Source organism: Schistocerca gregaria, chromosome 4, assembly GCF_023897955.1.
Source record: "Schistocerca gregaria isolate iqSchGreg1 chromosome 4, iqSchGreg1.2, whole genome shotgun sequence".
NCBI lineage: Eukaryota > Metazoa > Arthropoda > Insecta > Orthoptera > Acrididae > Schistocerca > Schistocerca gregaria.
Window position 1 is genome coordinate 348610669 of NC_064923.1, and position 25791 is coordinate 348636459.

The window sequence follows — 25791 nt, forward strand, 5'->3', positions numbered from 1 at the left end:
GTGGGGAGCCGGACTGGGGTATCACGGGGATGTCAACATCGTCCCGTCTGTCCCCAGATCGGTCTGCCGCTGTGGTTGCCCCGGTTGCTGCCCGCAGTGGGGCTGAGCCCTCGCCTGTGGTTGATTGGGAGGTCGTTCCAAGGCGTGGCAGGCAGCGAAAGACGTCCCCGGAGGCTGATCAGAAAGCCTCCCCGGTGCGTCTGACAAACCGGTTTCTGGCACTGTCTCTGGCTGAGCCAGATGCAGCTGCCTGCCCTGTTTCAGAGGATCATTCTCAGCCTTCAAGGTCCGGGCAATCGCAGAGGGTGGGCTTATTGGTAGTTGGGAGCTGCAATGTTAGGCGCGTAATGGGGCTCCTTAGGGATACGGCGGCTAAGGAGGGGAAGAAATCCAGTGTGCACTCTGAGTGCATTCCGGGAGGAGTCATTCCTGATGTGGAAAGGGTCCTTCCGGATGCCATGAAGAGCACAGGGTGCAGCCAGCTGCAGGTGGTGGCACTTGTCGGCACTAATGACGTGTGTCGCTTTGGATCTGAGGAAATTCTCTCTGGATTCCAGCGGCTATCTGATTTGGTGAAGGCTGCCGGTCTTGCTTACGAGATGAAGGCAGAGCTCACCATCTGCAGCATCGTCGACAGAACCGACTGCGGACCTTTGGTGCACAGCCGGGTGGAGGGTCTGAATCAGAGGCTCAGACGGTTTTGCGACCGTGTTGGCTGCAGATTTCTTGACTTGCGCCATAGGATGGTGGGGTTTCGGGTTCCGCTGAATAGGTCAGGAGTTCACTACACTCAGCTGGCGGCTACACGGGTAGCGGAGGATGTGTGGCGTGGACTGGGCGTTTTTTTTTAGGTTAGAAGGCCTCGGGAAAGTACGGGGTAGGCTGCAATGTCAAAGGGTGCATGGCAAATACAGGACGTGCTTGGATCAAGGAACAGACGGAATTATAGTTGTAAATTGTTGTAGTTGTGCTGGAAAGGTCCCTGAGCTTCAAGCGCTAATAGAAAGCACAGAAGCTGATATCGTTATAGGTACAGAAAGCTGGCTAAAGCCTGAAATAAGCCCTGCAGAAATTTTTATGAAGCCTCAGACGGTGTTCAGGAAAGATAGATTAGGCAGAATTGGTGGTGGAGTGTTTGTGTCTGTCAGTAGTGGTTTATCTTGTAGTGAAGTCGAAGTAGATACTTACTGCGAATCGGTATGGGTGGAGGTTATACATAACAGCCGAATTAAGTTAATAATTAGCTCCTTCTACCGACCCCCAGACTCCGATGATACAGTTGCGGAACAGTTCAGAGAAAGTTTGAGGCTCGTAAAAAATAAATACCCCACTCATACGGTTATAGTTGGTGGGGACTTCAACCTTCCCTCGGTATGTTGGCAAAAATACTTGTTCAAAACATGTGGTAGGGAGAAAACATCTTCCGAGATTGTCCTAAATGCTTTCTCCGAAAATTATTTCGAGCAGTTAGTCCACGAACCCACGCGAATTGTAAATGGTTGCGAAAACACACTTGACCTCTTAGCCACAAACAATCCAGAGCTGATAGAGAGCATCATGACTGATATAGGGATTAGTGATCACAAGGTCGTTGTAGCTAGGTTCAATACAGTTTCTTCCAAATCCATCAGAAACAAACGCAAAATAATTTTATTTAAAAAAGCGGATAAAGTGTCACTAGAAGCCTTCCTAAGAGACAATCTCTATTCCTTCCGAACTGACTATGCAAATGTAGACGAGATGTGGCTCAAATTCAAAGATATAGTAGCAACAGCAATTGAGAGATTCATACCTCATAAATTGGTAAGAGATGGAACGGATCCCCCGTGGTACACAAAAAAGGTCCGAACGTTGTTGCAGAGGCAACGGAAAAAGCATGCGAAGTTCAGAAGAACGCGAAATCCCGAAGATTGGCTAAAATTTACAGACGCGCGAAATTTGGCACGGACTTCGATGCGAGATGCCTTTAATAGGTTCCACAACGAAACATTGTCTCGAAATTTGGTAGAAAATCCGAAGAAATTCTGGTCGTATGTAAAGTACACAAGCGGCAAGACGCAGTCAATACCTTCGCTGCGCAGTGCCGATGGTACTGTTACCGACGACTGTGCCGCTAAAGCGGAGTTATTGAACGCAGTTTTCCGAAATTCCTTCACCAGTGAAGACGAATGGAATATTCCAGAATTTGAAACACGAGCATCTGCTAGCATGAGTTTCTTAGAAGTAGATACCTTAGTGGTTGCGAAGCAACTCAAATCGCTTGATACGGGCAAGTCTTCAGGTCCAGATTGTATACCGATTAGGTTCCTTTCAGATTACGCCGATACTTTAGCTCCCTACTTAGCACTCATATACAACCGCTCGCTCACCGATAGATCTGTACCTACAGATTGGAAAATTGCGCAAGTCGCACCAGTGTTTAAGAAGGGTAGTAGGAGTAATCCATCTAACTACAGACCTATATTATTGACGTCGGTTTGCAGTAGGGTTTTGGAGCATATACTGTATTCAAACATTATGAATCACTTCGAAGGGAACGATCTATTGACACGTAATCAGCATGGCTTCAGAAAACATTGCTCTTGTGCAACGCAGCTAGGTCTTTATTCGCACGAAGTAATGGCCGCTATCGACAGGGGATCTCTGCTGTTCTTGATCTATATAAATGACCTGGGTGACAATCTGAGCAGTTCTCTTAGATTGTTCGCAGATGATGCTGTAATTTACCGTCTAGTAAGGTCATCCAAAGACCAGTATCAGTTGCAAAGCGATTTAGAAAAGATTGCTGTATGGTGTGGCAGGTGGCAGTTGACGCTAAATAACGAAAAGTGTGAGGTGATCCACATGAGTTCCAAAAGAAATCCGTTGGAATTCGATTACTCGATAAATAGTACAATTCTCAAGGCTGTCAATTCAAGTACCTGGGTGTTAAAATTACGAACAACTTCAGTTGGAAAGACCACATAGATAATATTGTGGGGAAGGCGAGTCAAAGTTTGCTTTTCATTGGCAGGACACTTAGAAGATGCAACAAGTCCACTAAAGAGACAGCTTACACTACACTCGTTCGTCTTCTGTTAGAATATTGCTGCGCGGTGTGGGATCCTTACCAGGTGAGATTGACGGAGGACATCGAAAGGGTGCAAAAAAGGGCAGATCGTTTTGTATTATCACGTAATAGGGGAGAGAGTGTGGCAGATACGATACGCGAGTTGGGATGGAAGTCATTAAAGCAAAGGCGTTTTTCGTCGCGGCGAGATCTATTTACGAAATTTCAGTCACCAACTTTCTCTTCAGAATGCGAAAATATTTTTTTGAGCCCAACCTACATAGGTAGGAATGATCATCAAAATAAAATAGGAGAAATCAGAGCTCGAACAGAAAGGTTTAGGTGTTCGTTTTTCCCGCGCGCTGTTCGGGAGTGGAATAGTAGAGAGACAGTATGATTGTGGTTCGATGAACCCTCTGCCAAGCACTTAAATGTGAATTGTAGAGTAGTCATGTAGATGTAGATGGAAAACCAGGTGCACTCAATGTGTATGCCTAGCGATCTCATTCAACATGTAGATGAGGCTACTCTGGCAGCCATTGAAGGAACAGGGTGTAGCCAACTCCAGATTGTGGCGCACGTTGGAACAAACACTTCCTGACGTCTGGGCTCCAAGGTCACGCTTGGATCATTCCAGAAACTGGCAGAGAAGGTTCAGAAGACCAGACTGGTGCATGGGTCTTCAACGAAGTTCACAATTTGGAGCATTATCTCCAGAAATGATCATGGGCGCCTGGTTCTGAATCGAGTAGAAGGACTGAATCAGAGGCTCCAAAAGTTCTGTGACGAGTTTTGTTGCAACTTCCTGGGCTTGCGCCAGAGGCACCCACATAGTTAGTTTGTGGGATGCACCCAAGGGTTTTTAGATTATGCGGGTCTCCATCCAGTCCATATAACGACAGCTGTAAGAGAGCCAGAAGTATTAGTATAAGATCCAAAGCAATGCCCTTCTCCCCACCACCATCTCACTGGTGAGAGTATGAAAATCCTAACAGTTAACTGTGTAAGCATTCACAACAAAGTGCAAGAACTTAAGGTGTTCCTGAAAAGCAGTGAAGCTCACATAGTACTAGGTACGGAAAGCTGATTAAAACCTGAAGTTTATAGCAGTGAGAATTTTGGGGAAAATTTGTTTGTCGATTGGGTAAGCTAACGGTAAATTGAGGTAGTGTATTTGTTGCAGTAGGCAAGACACTCAGATCCCCCGAGATAGAAATTGAAGTGGCCTGTGAGACCGTTTGGAGAAGATTCCATATCAGGAATGGCATGAAACTGTTACTGGATCCTTCTGTCAACCACGAGACTCACTTCCTCATGTAATAGAACACTTTTCAGAATACCTCATTTCACGTGAAACTTCCTGGCAGATCAAAACAGTGTGCCGGACCGAGACTCGAACTCGGGACCTCTGCTTTTCACAGGAAAGTGCTCTACCATCTGAGCTACCCAAGCACGACTCACGACCCGTCCTCACAGCTCTGATTCCGCCAGTACTTCGTCTCCTACCCTCCAAACATCACAGAAGGTCTCCTGCAGACCTTGCAGAACTAACACTCCTGGAAGAAAGTATACTGCGGAGGAATGGCTTAGCCACATTCTGGGAGATGTTTCCAGAATGAAATTTTCACTCTGAAGAGGAGTGTGTGCTGATATGAAACTTGTTTGCAGATCAAAACTGTGTGCGTGACCGAGACTCGAACTCGGGACATGTGCTTTTCGCAGCCAAGTGGTAGAGTACTTTTTGTTTGGAAGGTAGGAGACGAGATACTGGCGGATTTATAGCTGTGAGGACGGGTGGTAAGTTGTACTTGGGTAGCTCAGATGCTAGAGCACTTGCCCGAGAAAAGAAAATGCCCCGAGTTCGAGTCTCGGTCCGGCGCACAGTTTTGATCTGCCAGGAAGTTTCATATCAGTGGCCACTCCACTGTAGAGTGAAAATTTCGTTCTCATGTATGTAAGTTCCCCAGTGATACTATAATCATCAGTGAAGAGTTTAACTACCCAACAATAAGATGAGAAAATAACAGTTTTTTATGGTGTGGGTGACAAGACATCTAATGGAACAATGCTAAGTGCCTTCTCTGAAAACTATTTAGAAAAGGCAGTTCGGAACGCCACTCATGATGTAAAGACACAGTGGGTCAAAAAGGACATTACAACTTTGGAATGATATAGATATTTACTGACATAACTTACTGAACCGATAGATGTGGCATTTTCTAGCAAACAAGCTCATGCTTGAGGCACATAAGAGACCAGTGATCTATTCGGCCACCAGGAGCGTCAGCGCAGTGCGCTGTTAAAATGGCTACTTTCACTGGTGCAGAGCGTGCTCGCTGTGTGGTGTCATGAAATGAACTCTGCAACAACTATTCAGCGTAAATTTCACACGAAATACGCTAAAGAGCCCCCAAGCAGGCCTACGATTCATTCCTGGCACAAGAACTTTGTGGAGAGGGTTGTGTGCCGTGGCATGATAAACCACCAGGTCGACCACGCGTTGACGATGTCCGAAAGAACAGATACCATTTTCATATAGTTAAGGCTAACTGGCCATTGACCTCCTTCTTGTCTGCCGCGAATAAAGAGTGTAATGGGCAGGGGCACTACGAAAGTATTGTGTGGACATTAAGTTGGGGATGTGGGTCTCACAGGGAATGGGCAAGGGATAAATCCCTGAAGTCGCAATATCATCTGTGCTCTCGGTGGCTCAGAAGGATAGTGCGTCTGCCATGTAAGTTGGAGATCCTGGGTTCGAGTCCCATTCGGGGCACACATTTTCAACTTTCCCCGTTGATGTAAATAACGCCTGTCGGCTGCTTAGGGTCTTGATTTAATTATTTCATTCTAAGACAACTTCATGGTCACTGATGGTATCTTCATATAGTTAAGGTTAACCGACCATTTTCCTTCTTCGGTACTGGATGCACACGCATTGCCCAAACTCTTACGGAACTCGGTAAGACTGGCTGCCGCGAGTAATGAGTGTAGTCGGCAGGGATACTACGAATGTAGTGTGTGGACATTAAGTTGGAAGGGTGGGTCTCACGGGTCTCACAGGTTCGAGTCCCGGTCGAGGCACACATTTTCAACTGTCCCCGTTGATGTATATCAATGCCTGTCGACAGATTAAGGTCTTGAATTAATTATCATTTCATTAATTTTACTGCATTTCTTCAGCTTTTATCATTATCTGGCATAAGAGTACAAGCAACATAAAATGATGTACACCCATCTCTCACCCAAGCTCAGTTCCCCTCAATGCTCAGCTGCGTTAGAGCCATCGCTGCTATGAGAGGCAGCAGCTCTGAACTAAATTTTGCACAGTCCTTACCTCAATACCAACTACAAATTTCACTCCTTCAGGCCACAAGTGGCCCATAGGGGACCATCCGACCGCAGTGTCATACTCAGTTGAGGATGCAGACAGGAGAGGCGTGTGGTCAGCACACCGCTCTCCCACTCGTTATTATGGTTGTCTTTGACCGGAGCCGCTACTATTCGGCCGGACAGCTCCTCAATTGGCATCACGAGGCTGAGTGCACTCCGAAAAATGGCAACAGCGCATGGCGGCCTGGACGGTCACCCATCCAAGTGCCAGCCACGCCCGACAGTGCTTAACTTCGGTGTTCTGATGGGAACCGGTGTATCCACTGCGGAAAGGCCTTTGCCACCTACAAATTTAATCATGTTATATTGCTTCTACACTGTATATGCACAATAAGTAAAATTTCGTTGTTTGCTATCCAAAGGGGTGTTGCAGTTTCTATGGCCATCAGTGTATTTTAGTATGTCACAGTGTTCTCTTCCAGATCACATATATCCCCCGCCCTTGCCAACCAATCATCAGCATAAGCAGTTTACTAAGCTTTAGAAAGGAAAAGAATTTTCTTTGAATACTTTTATTTTAGAAATGACGAAATATAAACGATAATTAGTTTTTGTAGGAGTTTTCTTAAAACCCAAACCAATGAGTTAATGTCACAGTTGGTACTGCTTGTTTCTAGAAATATTTTTTTATAGAACGATGTAGCTTGACTCAGTGCATCGCGAGTGATACCTAGACTCCTCTCCAGAAAAAAATAAAAAGTAAGCTATCCACATACAGGGTCGACATTTATTACAAGGTCCTCTCTACACCACCCCTCTCCCTAGTGACACTTCCCTCACAGTTTTTACAGTAAAATTGAAGTTGACCTTGTTTACTTCAGCTTTCATTTGAAAATAGTTGATATGTAAACGTGAAACCGAGGGATATCGTGCTAAAAATAAGCAATTATAGAGGTTTATCATGCAGCACTAGAAAACGCAATTACTTCGAAAAAATCAAAATATCCACGGGTGTACTACCGGTCTATAGTGTCCAATGGGCACAATATTTCGGCGATCAAACATGTCGCCATCATCAGGTGAACTGACGGACTGAGCTCCTGTGAACGTGCCGGCACGGAGATCCGTACGCTATGGCTGCTCAGAGGGAACTGGGTTCGGTCACGTCACGTCACGTCACGTCACGTCACGTCACGTCACGTTTACTAACGAGGGGTCCTTTGCTCGTGAGTTTGCAGGGTAAGCGTCTTGCGCTATTCCTGCTTATCATATTATCTTGGGACTGAAGAGAACTGACTTAGTTTGATCTGGCCTCTCGGATGCACTGCATCCATTGGCTGTTACGAGTATTTCACTCTCGCAACAGGTCAGGCCAACGTGTAGTCGGCCTGTGGTGGATTTGGTGGCCCAGTGCCTTGACGAGCCTATTTTGAGACCGGTCGGTCTCTTGATAAAATTGTCGCGCGGATTGGCGGAAGCGGTCCCTGAGCCGGGGTATACCAGTTTGCTCGTGTAGTTGAGCGGTGGGGTAACGCCATGGCAGTCGAAGGGCGAGCCGAAGTGCTCGGTTCTGCACCCTCTGGAGCTCAGCAATATGAGTTTCGGCCGCGTTTCCCCACACCACGGCAGCATACTCCAGCACTGGGCGAACCAGCGCCAGGTATAGGGTGATGCCGTGGTGAGGGGGAAGCGTCGAAGTAGGGTTGAGTAGAGGGTACAGAACACGCAAGCGACCTGCAGCTCTACGCTTTGTCTCCTGAATGTGGGGACGCCAGGTTAATCGTTGGTCGAGGGTAACCCCGAGGTATCTGGCCGTTTTACACCATGGGATGGGGCCTCCCGTGATCGTGACCTGCTCTAAGTCTGGCGGCAGAATTCTTCTCGAGAATATGACTGCCTGACTCTTGGCGGCATTAAATTTGAGCCGCCATTTCGTGGACCAGCTTCCCAATGCCTCGCACCCTAGTTGGAGACGACGCCTCATTTCATGCACGTTCATGCTCCGGACGAGTAGCGCAGTGTCGTCGGCATATAGCGCCAGCGACACCCGCGCCACTCGCGGAGCATCTGCAGTATAGAGGGAGTACAGTAGGGGACCAAGTACGGACCCCTGCGGCACTCCAGCCTGAATTGGACGTTGCGTGGACACTCCCTCGTCTAAGCGCACGTGAAAAGTCCGGCCTTCAAGGTAGGACTTGAGTAGCACCCCGTGTGACGTCGGGACCCCGAGCATAAAAAGTTTATACACGAGGCCGTCGTGCCACACGGAGTCAAATGCCCTAGAGACGTCCAGGAACACCGCCCCAAGGTATTCCCGCGTCTCCAGGGCTCTCATGGCCTCCTCCACTAGTCTCATAAGTTGGTGCACTGTGGAGTGGCCCCTACGAAAACCGAACTGCTCATCAGGAAGCAGATGTTCGGCTTCCACGTGCCTGAGGAGTCGTTTGGCATAGAGGCGCTCGAATATTTTTGACAGTGTGGGCAGGAGGCTTATTGGGCGGTAAGAAGCCGCCAGACGGGGGTGTTTGTCCGGTCGCGGCGGCGGCCGATTTAAATACCCTCCGCTTGCGGCGCGCTCCCTCCGCCGTCCGCGCCCCGCGCCACGGTCTCGCGGTGGAACAGATTGCGACGACGTCTGAGATGACGTCGGTGTGATGGCTCTGTCCGCCGTGGTCGCCACAACTATAGGTTTGCAAGATTTACTCTTGATTAACCCAATCGCTGGTTCCCAAGCCTTGCTCAGATTATAGCCACAGTCACGGTTTATGAGGTCTTCATTGGTGCGAATTTCGATGGCCTCTCTAACAACGCTGTCCCAGTATCTCGACGTCTGTACCAGAATCCTCGTGCGGTCATACTCCATAGCGTGATTTTCCGACAAACAATGTTCAGCAACCTCCGACTTGCTCGGATACATCAGTCGAGTGTGCCTCTGGTGTTCACGGCATCGATCCTCGACGGTACGCATCGTCTGACCAATATACGACTTGCCACATTGACACGGAATCTGGTACACGCCGGCCTTCCTCAAATCGAGGTCATCTTTGGGGCTCCCCGCCAGTGCACTAGTTTTATTCGGAAGACAAAACACAGTTCCGACCCGGTGCTTCTTCAGAATGCGGGCGATTTTCCCCGAGAGTGCGCCTGTGTATGGAATAAATGCAGTGCCTACCTCCTCCCTCGTGACTTCATACATCACCACTATAGTATGGGAAGATATCTGGGGAAAGGACATTCTATCCATTAGCTGCCTTAAGGGACAATAGCGTCCTGAAAGTAACGCTCCGATATAGCTAACACCTTGGTGCGGTACATTTGCGATGTAACATCGTCCGGGAGTCCAGTTCCAGGTTTCCACGCCTGTCTCGAAGTTCGGGACAGGCTTCCGAGAATGACGAGGCCTACTACCTCCCGTCCTCCATGTGGGAGTTGGACACACTATTAGCTGCACCTTACGAGACCGCTCCTGGACCAGACTTTATATATTATGGTATGTTACGGCACCGTAATCCTGAATCTAAAGAAATCTTATTTGCTCTCTTTAATAAAATATGGGGAATCCATAATGGTCCCCATTCTGAAACCAAGGAAGGACCGCACTCTCCCAGACATCTATCGGAGTGTCGCTCTTACCAGCTATGTACGAAAGACGCTTAAGCGGATGATCAGCTTCCGCCTAGTCTGGACTCCGGAATATCGAAATCTCCCCAGTCGTTCCCAGATATACAGAAGGCATTCCCACGGAAACAGCATTTATTATCATCATTTTTGGCACTGGAAAGGCGTATAAGACTACGTGGAAATACAATGTACTTCATCAGCTACATGAATGGGGCTTTCGAGGCCGCCTCCCCATTTTCCTGCGGTCCTTTCTTCCTGGACGTTATTTTCGGTACAGTCAGGAATAGCATTTCCGATCGATTTCCTAAAGTTCGTGGTATCCCACAGGGGAGAGATCTAAGCGTGATTTTGTTCGCAGTTGCGATCAACTGCAAATAATCTGCAGTGGTGAGTCCTGTGCAGTGCTCAGTGTTCGTGGATGATTTTTCTATTTTCTGTTCCACTTCTAGTCCCAAATCCTCCTCTCTGACTTACAGTTAACAGTCAACTGACTAGAAGAATGATCTGCACGGACAGGTTTTAATTTCTCCCCTGAGAAAACAGTATGTGTTTATTTTAATCGTGATCATTCTCTTTTTACACTTCCGGAACTAAGGCTGTGAGATACTGTTTAACATCTTAAGGAGACGGTATGGTTTTGAGGTCTCTTATTTGATAGCAAACTTACTCGGCTGCCTCATCCCAAGGAGTTCAAAACACGAGCCCTTAAAGCGCTGGATATTATGAAGTGGTCGAATGGGAGGAACTGGGATTCACATAGATCCTGCTAGCTGCAGTTCTATAAAGGTTTCGTGCGATCGCGTCTTGATTATTGTTGTACGGTCTACAGGTCGGCACGACCAACATATTTAAAGACGCTGGGCTCTGTACACCACGACGCCATCAGACTGGCCAGAGGAGGCTACAGGACGAGCCCTATACCGAGCTGAAGTGCAGAGGCAGGAGAGCTGCCATTAGCTGATCCGCGGCGGGTCCTTGGAGCTAAACAGGCGCTCAAGCTCCGCTCCTTCCCGACTTAGCTGGCTTTCCCTGCAGCTATTAATATCTGCGAAACTTTAGAAGGACTCTACACCATTTGTCCACGAGGGACGAAACCGTTCGGTATACGGGCAAAGCAGCTATTATTGGATCTGGGAGTATCTCCGCAAAACATACAGAGGAAGGGTTGGTGCAAAGCTCCACCCTGGTTGTTATTGAAACCTAGAATGATTTTAGATTTCACAGAGAGAAACAAATTCTTCACTCCAGGCTACGTTTTTTAAGAACGAATTTATTACCAGTTGAAATGAGTACCAGGACTCTAACGTGATATACACAGATGGACCCGTAGGTCTCTAGAAAAGCGTAGCGTTCCAAAGGATGGAAAGGGGCACAGGTCATCTCCATTTTCAAGAAGGGAAGTCGGACAGATGTGCAGAACTATAGACCTATATCTCTAACGTCGATCAGTTGTAGAATTCTAGAACACGTGTTATGTTCGAGTATAATGACTTTTCTGGAGACTAGAAATCTACTCTGTAGGAGTCACCATGGGTTTCGAAAAAGACGATTGTGTGAAGCCCAGCTCGCGCTATTCGTTCACGAGACTCAGAGGGCCACAGACACGGGTTCCCAGGCAGATGCCGTGTTTCTTGACTTTCGCAAGACGTTTGATCGTTCCCCACAATCGTTTTATGAACAAAGTAAGAGCATATGGACTATCAGAGCAATTGCGTGATTTTATCGAAGAGTTCCTAGATAACAGAACGCAGCATATCATTCTCAATGGAGAGAAATCTTCGGAAGTAAGAGTGATTTCAGGTGTGCCGCAGGGGAGTGTCGTAGGACAGTTGCTATTCACAATATACATAAATTACCTTGTGGATAACATCGGAAGATGACTGAGGATTTTTTGCGGATGATGCTGTAGTATATCGAGAGGTCGTAACAATGGAAAATTGTACTGAAATGCAGGAGGATCTGCAACGAATTGACGTATGGTGCAGGAAATGGCAATTGAATCTCAATGAAGACAAGTGTAATGTGCTGCGAATACATAGAAAGAAAGATCCTTTATCATTTAGCTACAATATAGCAGGTCAGCAACTGGAAGCAGTTAATTCCATAAATTATCTGGCAGTGGGCATTAAGAGTGATTTAAAATGGAATGTCAATATAAAATTAATCGTCGGTAAAGCAGATGCCAGACTGAGATTCATTGGAAGAATCCTAAGGAAATTCAATTCGAAAACAAAGGAAGTAGTTAACAGTACACTTGTTCGCCCACTGCTTGAATACTGCTCACCGGTGTGGGATCTGTACCAGATAGAGTTGATGAGATAGAGAAGATCCAACGGAGAGCAGCGCGCTTCGTTACAGGATCATTTAGTAATCGCGAAAGCGTTACGGAGATGATAGATAAACTCCAGTGGAAGACTCTGCAGCAGAGACGCTCAATAGCTCAGTATGGGCTTTTGTTGAAGTTTCGAGAACATGCCTTCACTGAGGAGTCAAGCAGCATATTGCTCCCTCCTACGTATATCTCGTGAAGAGACCATGAGGATATAATCAGAGAGATTAGAGCCCACACAGAGGCATACCGACAATCCTTCTTTCCACGAACAATACTGGATTGGAATAAGGGAGAACCGATAGAAGTACTCAAAGTACCCTCCGCCACACACCGTCATGTGGCTTGCGGAGTATCGATGTAGATGTAGATGTCGAGTGTGCCTAAGGCACGAATTGGTGGTCAACTCCTACTCCATTGACGAATTTCTACTCTAGCCTAGTATATGACATTTTCTCTGAGAAATACTACGGCAGGGTTTCCTCTCGTGCTCCTGGGTGACCATAGAAATTTTTCGAGGGGCAGGCAGGACTCTGAAATTGACATTTTTTGGGGTATAAATGAGTTGCTCAGTTTCGAGACACGTCACACCATAAGAGCTAAATATTGTAGGTGACACAAAAAAACTTATTATATTCTAGGGAATTGATATTTGAGCCGGCAGGAGTGGCCGGCCCAAATAGGCCCTAGGGGACTGATGACCATAGCAGTTAAGTCCCATAGTGCTCAGAGACATTTTGGAATTGATATTTACCCCTCAGTATGTGAATAAAAACTTTGTCCACCAGAGTCCAGTATCGAGGGAAAGGGGAGAGGGTGTGTGGCTAGGGTAAGTGTTGCAAGTGCCCCTCTTGCGTCCCTGTGGGGATATATATTTGTGCCTCCATCTGAGTGAGAAATACCTCTTTTCAGCATTATGGTGAGCACTAAAACAAAACCAAATAAAGGTACAGTGTTAATGATGTACGATGAAGCAATGAATCAAAGTTCGTACTAGTGCCGGGATTCGAACCCAAGTCTCCTGCTTACGAGACAGATGTGGTATCTGCTGTGCCACACTGGCACTAGGGCTAGCAATGGGAATAGAAATTTGTTTTCAGTGCAGTTGCTGTAGCTGTAGTGCCACTGTGGCACAACCAATATCGCATCTGCCTAGTGAGCAGGAGTCCTGCGCTCAAATCCCTGTACTGGTACGAACTTTAATTCATTGCTGCAGCTTACATCATTATCGTTGATAAAAGTGGAACTCAGTATGTCTCAGGAATATCCACTGTTTATGATTAAGGAGTTCAAATGGCTCTGAGCACTATGGGACTCAACTGCTGTGGTCATCAGTCCCCTAGAACTTAGAACTACTTAAACCTAACTAACCTAAGGACATCGCACACATCCATGCTCGAGGCAGGATGCGAACCTGCGACCGTAGCAGTCGCACGGTTCCGGACTGCGTGCCTAGAACCGCGAGACCACCGCGGCCGGCGATTAAGGAGTATCTCGTTTGCAGCCGTTTACACAGCCACCTGTTGTCTATTCATTCGCTTGTATTGATAGTGACACATCAAATTTTTAATTCGTCGATCAGTAACTCTGGCTGTATTATTGTCAGTACTGGGTAATTTGTTACTTTTAAAACTCGAAAAGGAATAAATTAATTCAGTGTGCATACATAAATATCGAATAATATACTCCTTATTTCCAGCGTTTCCTTTTAAACAAATTTCCCGTTTCTGTTGCAATTTGGTTTAGAACTCGTAGATAACTGGAGATGCTGAAAGATGCTTCCTAAAGCGGAAGAGAGACAATTTGGTTTGACGCAACTCATCCCGGTAGCCCATCGTTTCCGACACGAACGAGGTTTGCAGTGCCGTGGTCGCTCTAAATTGATTTTCATCTCTGGGAACACCGCGAGTGGTGAAAGGGGCCCGAATTAATTAACGGCAGAGTAGTTACGCTCTGGCGCTGTGTGTTCGAGACACACACACACACACACACACACACACACACACACACACACACACACACACATATCCGTTGCACGCATGAATGATACAGGAATGGGTTTAGGGTGAGCTTTTCACATTTACCTTCCATCCTCTACTGTACATGCTGTAGGTAAATGCTTTCCACATGGACATGCGCAAACTACAATGCTACAATACTGTATTGTTCATGTTGTTGTGAATGCACAGGGATTCCCAAGGCAAATGAAGACTGAATGCCAGCAGCAGAAATACTCGTAAAATCCTGTTCGACAATAACAATAAATGAAGATGAAAGAGTAGACATCACTTCCTGAATTTTAAATGAAAGAGAGCGTGTGTTCCAAAAAACTGTTGAATTATTCAGAGATAACAACATGAAACGGCTGCATAAAGAATTCAAAAAAGCACTTTGACATTAAAGTAAAATACATTAATTACTGCCTAAAAAGTGCCTGTATCTCTGTTGTGAAAAGAGATACATCATACGTTCATATGCGGTCTCCTCCAAGTTAGGACACAGTAGCCTGTTTCTGTCTATAACAGACCGTCAAGACGTAGCGGAGAATACGAACTATTTCACGACCGTAATATTTTCATCAAATCATCACATACTAAATGAGAAACCTTCTCGAAATAGGGAGCGAACCGTATAGAACCATCTTGACCATATCACTTTGCAACACACTTGTTTTCTATAGATTACAGGTGCCACAAGTCATTGCAACAGTACAGATTCGAGCTTAGTCACATGGCTGTTTATACATCCACAGATCATTTTGCACTGACATAGGAAAAGTCCGCTTAATACAACAATAAAACATAATTAAAACTTAACAAAAATGCTGGTGTACGATTACTTACAGATCAAGCTAATTACAAAACCAATATCCCAATATTTATTCACACCTCATCTTGAATTATTGCACTAATCATACAGATACACAGGCGTCAGTTTGACTGGTATAGGAACCACGATTATATTTCTGCCTGCCTGTTACGTTGTTTGTGCGTTTCATTTTGTGTATTTGCATTCCACATTATGTAAGAGATATTGAAGTCAGAAGAGTGGAAGGAAGCTAATATATTCCAACACCGGTCTCGATTACAAAATTTTCCAGTAAAATACATTAAACAGTGAAATTATATGGTGGAATGGCAGAGACGCTTCATTTTATAAATTTTTTCTTTTCTAACATTCTTTACCAAATCCTGCTTTATGCTATTTAGGTAATATTTTAGGATATAGTATGTATTATTTAACAAGTAGGCTTTAACTGCTTTTCTAAACAAAATAGATTTTACTTGCCTCTTTCATTTGCTTGTATCATTTGATTCCCTGCTAGGAAGCACTGTTTTATGAGTTAATGTAATAATAATAATATTTTTTCTTAATGTGCATATTGGTTTAGTAGAAGTACTCAGGCGATATAGCTAGAATCTTCAACCCTTTAAACAGATGATTGTACTAGTTATTTTCATTATGACCCATTTCTGTGGTTTATGTATTCTGATTGTGTTTTTTTGCACTTGACCCCTGAAGAATGATACTTTACCCAAGGACGGAGTAGACGTAAGACTAGTATTGAGTATGAAGCATCTGCTTTTATTTATTTAATCGTATGGCTAGGGCCCCCGACGGGCAGACCGTTCCCCGGGTCCCTGGGCGGAGAAAACTCCGCGACCCAGCCGGGAATCGAATCCGGGCCCAAAGGATGGACAATCCGTCACGCTGACCATTCACCCACCAGGGTCTGGTGTCTCATACTGATGGTAGGCCCTAAGTGTATAACATGCTGATGACATTCTCTTTGGTTCTCTCTTTGTGTGCCCATTGTGCTTAAAGTGATAGACAACTTACATTCCAAAAATTGAGTGTTTGTTACACAATATATGAATTTGTCACCTACATTTAATGTGACAGTAACATTTTCCCTTTTCAAGAAATTCGCACTGTTTGTTACTTTTTTGCTATTGTAAAAATCTCTGAGGGTTTCATTTTCTTTCTGTCAGGAATTCTGGTATTTTTCAGTAATTTACAATGTTACTGTTATCCTCAAAGATGATTTAATCTTGTTCACGTGGAACATAGAATGGCATAAATCATTTGAAACAGAGGCCTACATCGGCAGCACGAACTGTATCTACGGAGGAACATGCAATACAAGTCAAACGCATATGATACTTTCGTCTCAACTGCAGGAGGAGAGAACCTCTCTGGCTGCCATACAGCAGATGTTTACATCAGCCGGCCGCTGTAACCGAGAGGTACTAGGCGCTTCAGTCCGGAACCGCGCTGCTGCTACCGTCGCAGGTTCGAATCCTGCCTCGGGCATGGATGTGTGTGATGTCATTAGGTTAGTTAGGTTTAAGTAATTCTAAGTCTAGAGGACTGATGACCTCAGATGTTAAGTGCCGTAGTGCTTAGAGCCACTTGAACCATTTGAATTCGAACTAGAAACATTTAAGCCATCCAAATGTACTAGAAATTACAAAATTCCAAATTGCGAGGAAGTATGAGCAAGACAACTTTCACGGTAGGATGAAGAGTATTATTGAATTTTATGCATGTGAGAGCAATTCTACCTCGTCCTATACTTCGTTCAATTTCCCAAGCTTTGCAGCAGGAAACGAAGTGCAACCTTGTAACGTGTATTCTTGTAGTGTTTGTGACGTTATGGTACCATAATTATGTACCATCTTGTTACGAGCAACAAGTAATTTCTAAAGATACAAAAGAAAAGTTTTCTGTAATAATTTATCATTTTTCTGTGTATTCAAATATTACGTGTGTAAATGTCGTAGTATGGACAAATTTGCCAATAAGAGATGATGATAATAGTGAGTCGCAACAATATAGTAATTTGCCAAATCAATTAAACTGCATTATTATTAGTGAATCACACGTGCATTTTGGGGATAATACGTGGCTAACGCTTGCGCTTGATGGACTGTCCCTCAATCAATGTTGGAAGGTGAAATGTTTGGTAGTAATGGGGAAATGAAAATTTTCGCGACTGCATTTTGTGAATGAGTAATATGAATAGATCAATATGGTAGGAATGAGAGAGAGAGTAGCGTATTGGAATACAGATCTAACAGAGACCACTAACGAACTTAACACCAAGTTTTCTAGTATGAATACGCAGTTAAGCCAAAAATCATCAGACATTGAAAGGAACGGAAAAAACGTGCGCATCAAGAACAAAGAGTAGCACGGGTGCAAGAAACTTTGCAAAGTGAGCATAAAAGTCTGACCGAATTAACCACGACTGTACTAACAAACGTAGCCGAATTTGTATCGACTTGTAGAACATTGCCAGAGGACATACGCAAACTCACATAAGATGTTGGTCTTTTAAAACTGGTCATACATTTCTAACATCCGAATGTGAAGGGCTTAAGAAAGATGTAAATAAATGAAAGATCCGAAGAGGTAATATTCAACAGTGATATCACACTCGCAGAAAAATGCATACAGGAACACAGGACTTATGTCGAGGCCGTTGAGGAAATGATTAGTGAGCGTGAAACAAAAATACATGCTAAAATCGACAATGACAGGAAAACGATCGAAGATAAAATTCGCTCTGGGCTAATAAACGAAAGAAAATTTCAAATGGTTCATCTGTAGCTACAAACCAGATTCGGTCAGCTAAAGAAAATAATAGCGCGAACACGGTTTCGCCACGATCAGTGTGATACAGGCGAACTGGAATAATTTGCAAATAATTACGTGAATGTGCCAGCGTTGGCGAACACTTGCCATGCTGTCAACCGAGAGGCGGGAAACGACATCATAAGTAATATCGTCAGTCCTTACTGATAATGATTTGCTCAAACACAGACAATTTCTGATCTTTTCGCAGGAACCGTAAAGAACACACATAGTGCTGTTTGTGTGACGTTGGTCCGAACAACAAAAAATCCAGTTAGTTGTAGGATGGATTCAGGGTGACGCTCGTTTACGGGCAGTAGAAGAAGCTGACAACTGTCGCACATACCAAGAATTCGATTAAGCCTTTTTAGAGAAATGCTGGTTGCAGGGAAAATGAGATAGAGACTTCGAATGGAAGTCCTTGACCCGCAATCTTTCAGTGCAAAAGACGGTGGGTTGTGAAAGTATTTCGAAAAATATTTAAACAAGACGGTATACTGAAGTAACCCGATGTCACAAGTTGACGCGATAAGAATATTTAAAGGATGGTTACTCACACATATACGTGAGAAACTGGTCGGTGTTCCGACTGACGACTTCTAAGTTTTCTATCCGCAGTCGATTCCATTGTCTCATATATGAAAGTAGCCTTACGACAAACGATTACATTCGTAAACAGTTAGGCGCATCCGGAAATGGAAACAATAATGGCAGTAATGACAGTGGGAGCAGTTGCAACAATAACAATGGTAACAACCGCTGCAACCAATATATTAACGCGCAACAAGCATTGTCACCCATACGCACCACCGCAGAGGTGTGGTGAGACGAAATGGTAACAGAAGACGCAACGGCAGGGGATACAGTCAACGGTACCTCGGTTGTCGATACCGTAATAACCACCCTGGATGGAATAATGCTTATGACCCGAACGCCAACGCACAACAAAATTTTGATAATAGTAATAATCAAACACGTAGTAACCACAATATTAACAGTTATTACGGGAGCTGGAGAAACCCAAAACAGGGTCATGCCGCCCCCGGCCGTGGAATAATTTTGAACACACGATACACATGGTTAATGTGACGGACAGAGGGATTACCCCCCCCCCCCCCCCTTCCCCTCCGTCATAGGGAAACAGCGATCGGCTATGCCAGGCACTGGCACAGCAGCGAATTTAATTTCGCAAAGTCTGTTTGATCACCTGTGGAACGAACCCAATTTGCCTACTTTACCAGTACAAAATTGTTGCATTATAACTGCACTGGGTAGTAAATCTAAAGTTGTCAGGCCGTAAACTTGTTTACCTCTTAAAATAAATGAGAACATATTTATATGCACCTTCCTAGTAGCCAAAAAAGTAATAGTTAACTGTCTGGTAGGCATGGAGTTTTCCAGGGATTATGAGATAAGGATTGATCTAGGCAAAGCTAAATACCATTTGTGTGTTGACGGAAAACCTATTTCAGCTGTTCTTCTAATAATTTACGGGTATGCAGCCTTATCCCGTCGACATTCTGCCACGATATTTCGGCCCAGAGACGTCCGGCCATCATCAGGTGAGTAGTTGTGTACTCACCTGATGATGGCCGGACGTCTCTGGGCCGAAATATCGTGGCAGAATGTCGACGGGATCCGGCTGCAGTAGTTGTGTACTCACCTGATGATGGCCGGACGTCTCTGGGCCGAAATATTTCAGCTGATTTGTTGCAAACAAAGGCAAATGTCCACAGTTGCCGGCCGGGGTGACCGAGCGGTTCTAGGCTCTACAGTCTCGAACCGCGCCACCACTACGGTCGCAGGTTCGAATCCTGCCTCGGGCATGGATGAGTGTGATGCCCTTAGGTTAGTTAGGTTTAAATAGTTTTAAGTTCTAGGGGACTGATGACCTAAGAAGTCCCATAGTGCTCAGAGCCATTTGAACCATTTTGTCCACTGTTATTTGACAAACAAGGTTAACTTTCAACTGATGTGTCCTGACATTTTATAGATATTCGAAATATTTAACGACGTAATTTTGGAGAAGGTGACCACCCAATACTATATACACCAAAAGCTTGAAGAGTCAACCACACTTACGCAAGAACAGAAGCATGATTTACATGCCCTACTGAAACAGTTCTCACAGGTTTATGAAGAAAAACACTTTGTAATAAAGGAGTTCGTGTATCAAATGAAGGTATATCCAAATGAAACTTTCTGTCACCCCTCTTACAAAATTCCATGGACAAAAGAGGAGTCTCTCAGTAAAGTGATCGAGCGCATGATTAAGTGGAATATAATTGAACCATCGCACTCACCATACTGCAGTACAATTTTAGCAGTAGTCAAACTTGACCTGTCCTGGACGCCAAGAAAATAAATAAAATCATCATACCCATAAAAACCAAGTCAGACAATATTGAAGAGCAATTGTTAAAATCTCACAGAGTTAAGTATTTGACCTCCATTGACCTCAGGGCCTCGTACTAGCAAGTTTTACTCTACCTGAAAGTCACCAGTATACTGCCTTCGTCTTCAGTCGCAGAAGTTACTAATTTTGCGTACTGCCGTTAGGCTTTAATGTGAGTGCCGGCGTATTTATTGCAGCGTTAGTTAGAGAAGTTGGACCATAACTTTTGAGTCAAGCCATCATGTATGTGGATGACCTTATCGCCACATTCACCTGGGAATCCATGTGCAAATACTTATGGAAGTCTTAGAAAAGTTCTCTGAATATGAAGCTGCCGCTAACATGAAAATAAATAAATAAATAAATCCTGAGTTCGCGCAGGCAGAGATAAAATTTTTAGGCCACATCATCTCACCTACAGGTATTTGACCTGATACTAACAAGCTAGAAGCTATTGAACATTTTCGTAGACCACAGACAAAGAAACAACTAAAGGCATTTCTAGGGCTAGCATCATATTTTCGAAAATTTGTACCCAGTGACCTATTAAATAGCGATGCTGTTCTAAATTTATTGAAAAAAACTATGTGGTTGTGGATGCCCAGTGCCGAGAGGATTTTCAGGCAATTAAACAGGCTTTAATAAACGCAGACATTTTTGCATAGCAGACGTGACGAAATAATTATGTCTTAGTACTGATGCCTCATCGCAAGGACTGGGGGCAATATTGTCTCAAATCACAACAGAACAAGGACGTCAGAGCATAAACATTATCAGTTTCACAAGTCGTGCACTTACAGAAAGTAAACGAGGTTATTCAATCACAGAAACCGAAGCATTGGCAATAATATGAGCTTTCCGAAAATTTCAGTATTTTTTATGGAGAAATCACACGAAGGTGTTCTGTGATCATCAAGAGCTTTCATTCCTGTTAACATGCAAATTACTATACAAACGGTTAGCCAGATGGTGCCTGTTTTTACAAGAGTTCAGTTTTGAAGCTCAAATGGCTCTGAGCACTATGGGACTTAACATCTGAGGTCATCAGTCCCCTAGAACTTAGAACTACTTAAACCTAACCAACCTAAGAACATCACACACATCCATGCCCGAGGTAGGATTCGAACCTGCGACCGTAGCGGTCACGCGGTTCCAGACTGTAGCGCCTAGAACCGCTCGGCCACACCGGCCGGCTAGTTTTGAAATCATTTATGTCAAGGGTGAACAGAATATTTTGCAGACGCCTTGTCTAGGCTTCCGCAAGGACAGAGTATGCGGAACTACGGTACTCCTTATACGCGACAGTTCTTTTAGACCTTAAGATGTGTTCGAACATGATCTAGTTACAAGAAGAGCATGAACGATGGCATAACGTAAGGCAACAACTTGTGGACAACAACAACTCTGAACTAGGGAAACGATATAAGGACGGTGTATTGTTTTACCGAATAACACCTGAATCTCATAACTGGTGTATCTGCTTGCCAGAAAAATTCATTGAAACCTTTATACGGCACAGACACAATGCAGGAGGGCATTATGGGGTGACAAAGTACACTAGTAAGTTCTCAAGTTACTGTTATTTCCCAAATATTAGAAAAAGAGTAGTGCTAGTAATCAGGAAGTGTACTGTATGTCAAAAGGCTAAATACCCGAATAAATCACGTCTTAATGAACTGCGTTCAGTCATACCAACAAAACCCAGAGTCTTCGTATCTAATGACGCGGCAGGACCGTTTCAAACCGCCAAAGGAGGTGCAAAATATGTAATCACCTTGTATGACGTATTTTCAAAATACTTAAAAATGTATGCTACCAAATCTTTTGCAGCGGGAACCATAATAAAGAGAACAGCAGGAGATTATTTTATTCGAGTCGGCATTGACAATGCTACGAACTTCACAGGCTCTAAATGGAAAGAATGTTTTTAAATCTCATGATATAAAACATTTTTGTATCTAAATTCCACCCACTGAACGGTATGTCGAGAACTCAACAGATTCATCAGAACATGCATCCCCACGATACACAGTAAATGGATAGAGTACATAACACCTTTCGAACAGACAGTCAACAACTTGCTTCACTTATCCAGAGGATACACATCTTCCAAATTAATGTTTGACAAGCTTGAAAGTGATGAATGGGTCAAGCCTTTATAAAATAATACGGAATAAACATACCTTTGGAAGAAAAGGAAAGATAAGCATTGATAACTCCAGAACAAAACGCACAGTGCAGGTAGGTCTCTACGATAAAAAGATCACGTCGGGCAAGGAGTGTTGTTACGATCACATCCACTATCAACAGAATATAGGAAACTGAACCGAAAAAGATAATTAGTGTATGCAGGACCTTATTTAATGCATAAAATACCAAATACAGGACGTTGTTTATTAATTAACTCAAAAATCGGAAAAATGGGCGGATTATACCCGCATAAAGATCTTAAGGAATTTATACGATAAGACGTAGACCAGGGACCTCAAAATTACATAGAATACTATTAGGAGACAGAGAGAGTCACTTTCAAATCACAAACGAAGGCGAAATATTGAGCTGAACATAAAAGCACGAATTGTTGTTAAGATGACATTTATTCCACACCTTAGCGACTTGTATATAAGGAATAAGGTGAAGGATTCAAATGAAAACACACACTTAAATAGAGAGTGAGGTGTAAATGTGATGTAAATTAAGGTAAGTAAAATGACTTGAAAGCAGCAGCATGGACTATCAGCTCGAGCACCACGGCTGCGGTTACCCTTGACGCTGCGTCACAGACACGAGCGCCTGCGATGGTGTACTCAACGACGAACCTGGGTGCACGAATGGCAAAACGTCATTTTCTCGTATGAATCCATGTTCTGTTTGCAGCATCGTGTTTGGCGACATCGCGGTGAATGCACATTGGAAGCGTGTATTCGTCATCGCCATACTGGCGTATCACCCGGCGTGATGGTTCGGGGTGCTATTAGTTACACGTCTCTGTTACCTCTTGTTCGCATTGACGGCACTTTGAACAGTGGACGTTACATTTCAGGTGTTACGACGCATGGCTCTACCATTCATTCGATCCCTACATTTCAGCAGGATAATACACGACCGCATGTTGCAGGTCCTGTACGGGCCTTTCTGGATGCAGAAAATCTTCGACTGTTGCCGTGGCCAGCACATTCTCCAGATCTCTCGTCAATTGAAAACGTCTGGTCAATGGTGGCGGAGCAACTGGCTCGTCACAATACGCCAGTCACTGCTCTTGATGAACTGTGGGAGCGTGTTGAAGCTGCATGGGCAGCTGTACCTGTACACGCCATCCAAGGTCAGTTTGACTCAATGCCCAGGCGTATCAAGGCCGTTATTACGGCCAGAGGTGGTTGTTCTGGGTGCAGATTTCTATACTGAAGCGCTCAGAACCGCTCGGCGACACCGGCTGGCTACTAACATCGTGTTCTAACGCCACTGGCCTTAACTTCCTGCTTGCTTCGCGGAGACCATATATCTCTACTTATTTTCCTTAAAAGCAGCTATTAATCTTCGTATTTTCACTTAAGACGGGAATATAGATAACGACCACTTGAAAGATTAAGTTAACCATCCTCAAGCGTTAGCGTATATACGTACCACGAGACTACATTTAGGAACATTAATTCTGCTGAAAGAGACTCGATATGCTTGCGGATTGTTCCAATTCTTGCTACGATGAGCCGACGTTTGTGAGGTAAGACAAAAGTTGCCTTGTTAAGTTACGATCCTCGATATGTATATTATTAAACCACTAACTCGGTGCAAGGTCGTCATTCCGGTCGCGGATTGCTTACAGGGGCAACAAAACTTGACTGTCAATATTTCATGTAATTAATTACCGAATTAAAAAATTTAAAATGTTGTGGTAATCCAATCATTGTGAGGTATAATCTTATGTTCGGTACAGCAGAAACTGTGTGTTTGTCCTGAGGCAGTGCAGCTCACAGCGCGCAAATTACCCAGACCATATTTCTCCAATATTTGAGAATGAGAGCACTTAGGTACTTCACACGTAATTTCAAACGTTTAAAAAAAGTTTCTCTCACTGACACTTGACACAAAAAGTTCATCGTGTACTACATTTTCGCTGTCCGTGCACTAGGACTTCAGCATCAGGCACTACAGTTTATTACTTCTTTTCTACTAACTCTATGCGTAACACATTTTGCAGACAGTACACAAACATACCACCGAATGTACCTGTAAAATTATATGATTGAATGACATGTAGTAAATGAGATATGACATTGAGATAAGTGAAAAACGAGGTTTTCATGGATGGCAGTGCAAATTACCTAGACTATACTCATCCAGTGTTTGATGATGACGGCGTTTAGCGACTTTCAACACACTTTATACATAATTTCTTACTTTTTCTACACTTTTTCAGTATTTCATGTGTGAATGATCCTAAACTAACAAAATTAACAGACTTAGATTTGCTTCTTCGACGGGCTTAAAGTCAAACATTCAACACATCAACTCATTTGTAATCAGACGTTTTAAGTTATTTCATGCATGGGAGTTCGATTCTTTCAGTGATTTGACGTGGATTCCTGGTTGTAACAGATAACCTTTTTATGGAGGGCTAAAAAGTAGACGTGAATTTGTTGTCTTACGTGTAAAGTGAAAACTGTTTCAACGTTTATACTTTTCGTGGAATGCCTCAAATTATAATGCAGCATATGTAACGTTTTTCAACCAGGATAAGCTTTTAAATTGCTAAGTAAGGGTAGTCACTACACAGAACAAAACGTCGTTTCAAAAAATCGAATTTTGACGTTCTGTACATTTTAGTGAAATGAACCACAAAACTCGAAATGTTTACGAAGATTGTAATGTAAAATGCTGTTCTGATAGAACGCTGCACTCTTACATGCACTCGGAATGAAGGAGAGTGACTTAATATCCTTTTACCAAGAGCACAATTTCAATTTTTCGTTCCATCAATGAGTTAAAGCTTAGTTTTCCCCCTTTTTTTCCAGATTGAAGCGCTCGGCCCCACCGGCCGGCACAGAAAGTGATCCTGAAAACATATCACTGCAGGTGAATCCACTTCAAATATTGAAACAAGAAGGTAACACAGCGATTTGTTCTTAGGGAAGCAAGTAAGCAAAGGTGTCTAGCAATCTGCAGAAGTACACAGCCGCAAAATCCACAGGGTATGTTGCGAGTGCACGACCAATTGAAGTAAATATTAAGTGTAGGCGGCAGATAGCCAGGAAGCGTCCCCCATAGTCTATTAGTTTACTAGTACGTCTGTCTGATGTGTACGAGTGGTAATGAGATTTGTCCAAGACAAGAACACTTGTGCTTTTACATAGCAACGGTAAGTCTGAACTCTGTTGCATTGCTTCCGAAAGGAAAGAACGGAGAAAAGGCGAACTAATGATAGCCTGCGTG

At 44.0% G+C, this 25791-nt stretch overlaps 1 protein-coding gene and 1 pseudogene across 2 annotated transcripts in view; both read right to left on the bottom strand.

Moving 5' to 3' along the window:
* LOC126365777 (glutamyl aminopeptidase-like) overlaps positions 1-25791 on the bottom strand; it is a 790794-nt gene that overhangs the window by 188565 nt on the left and 576438 nt on the right. The window lies entirely within an intron of this gene.
* Positions 6604-6721, bottom strand: LOC126268480 (5S ribosomal RNA; annotated as a pseudogene).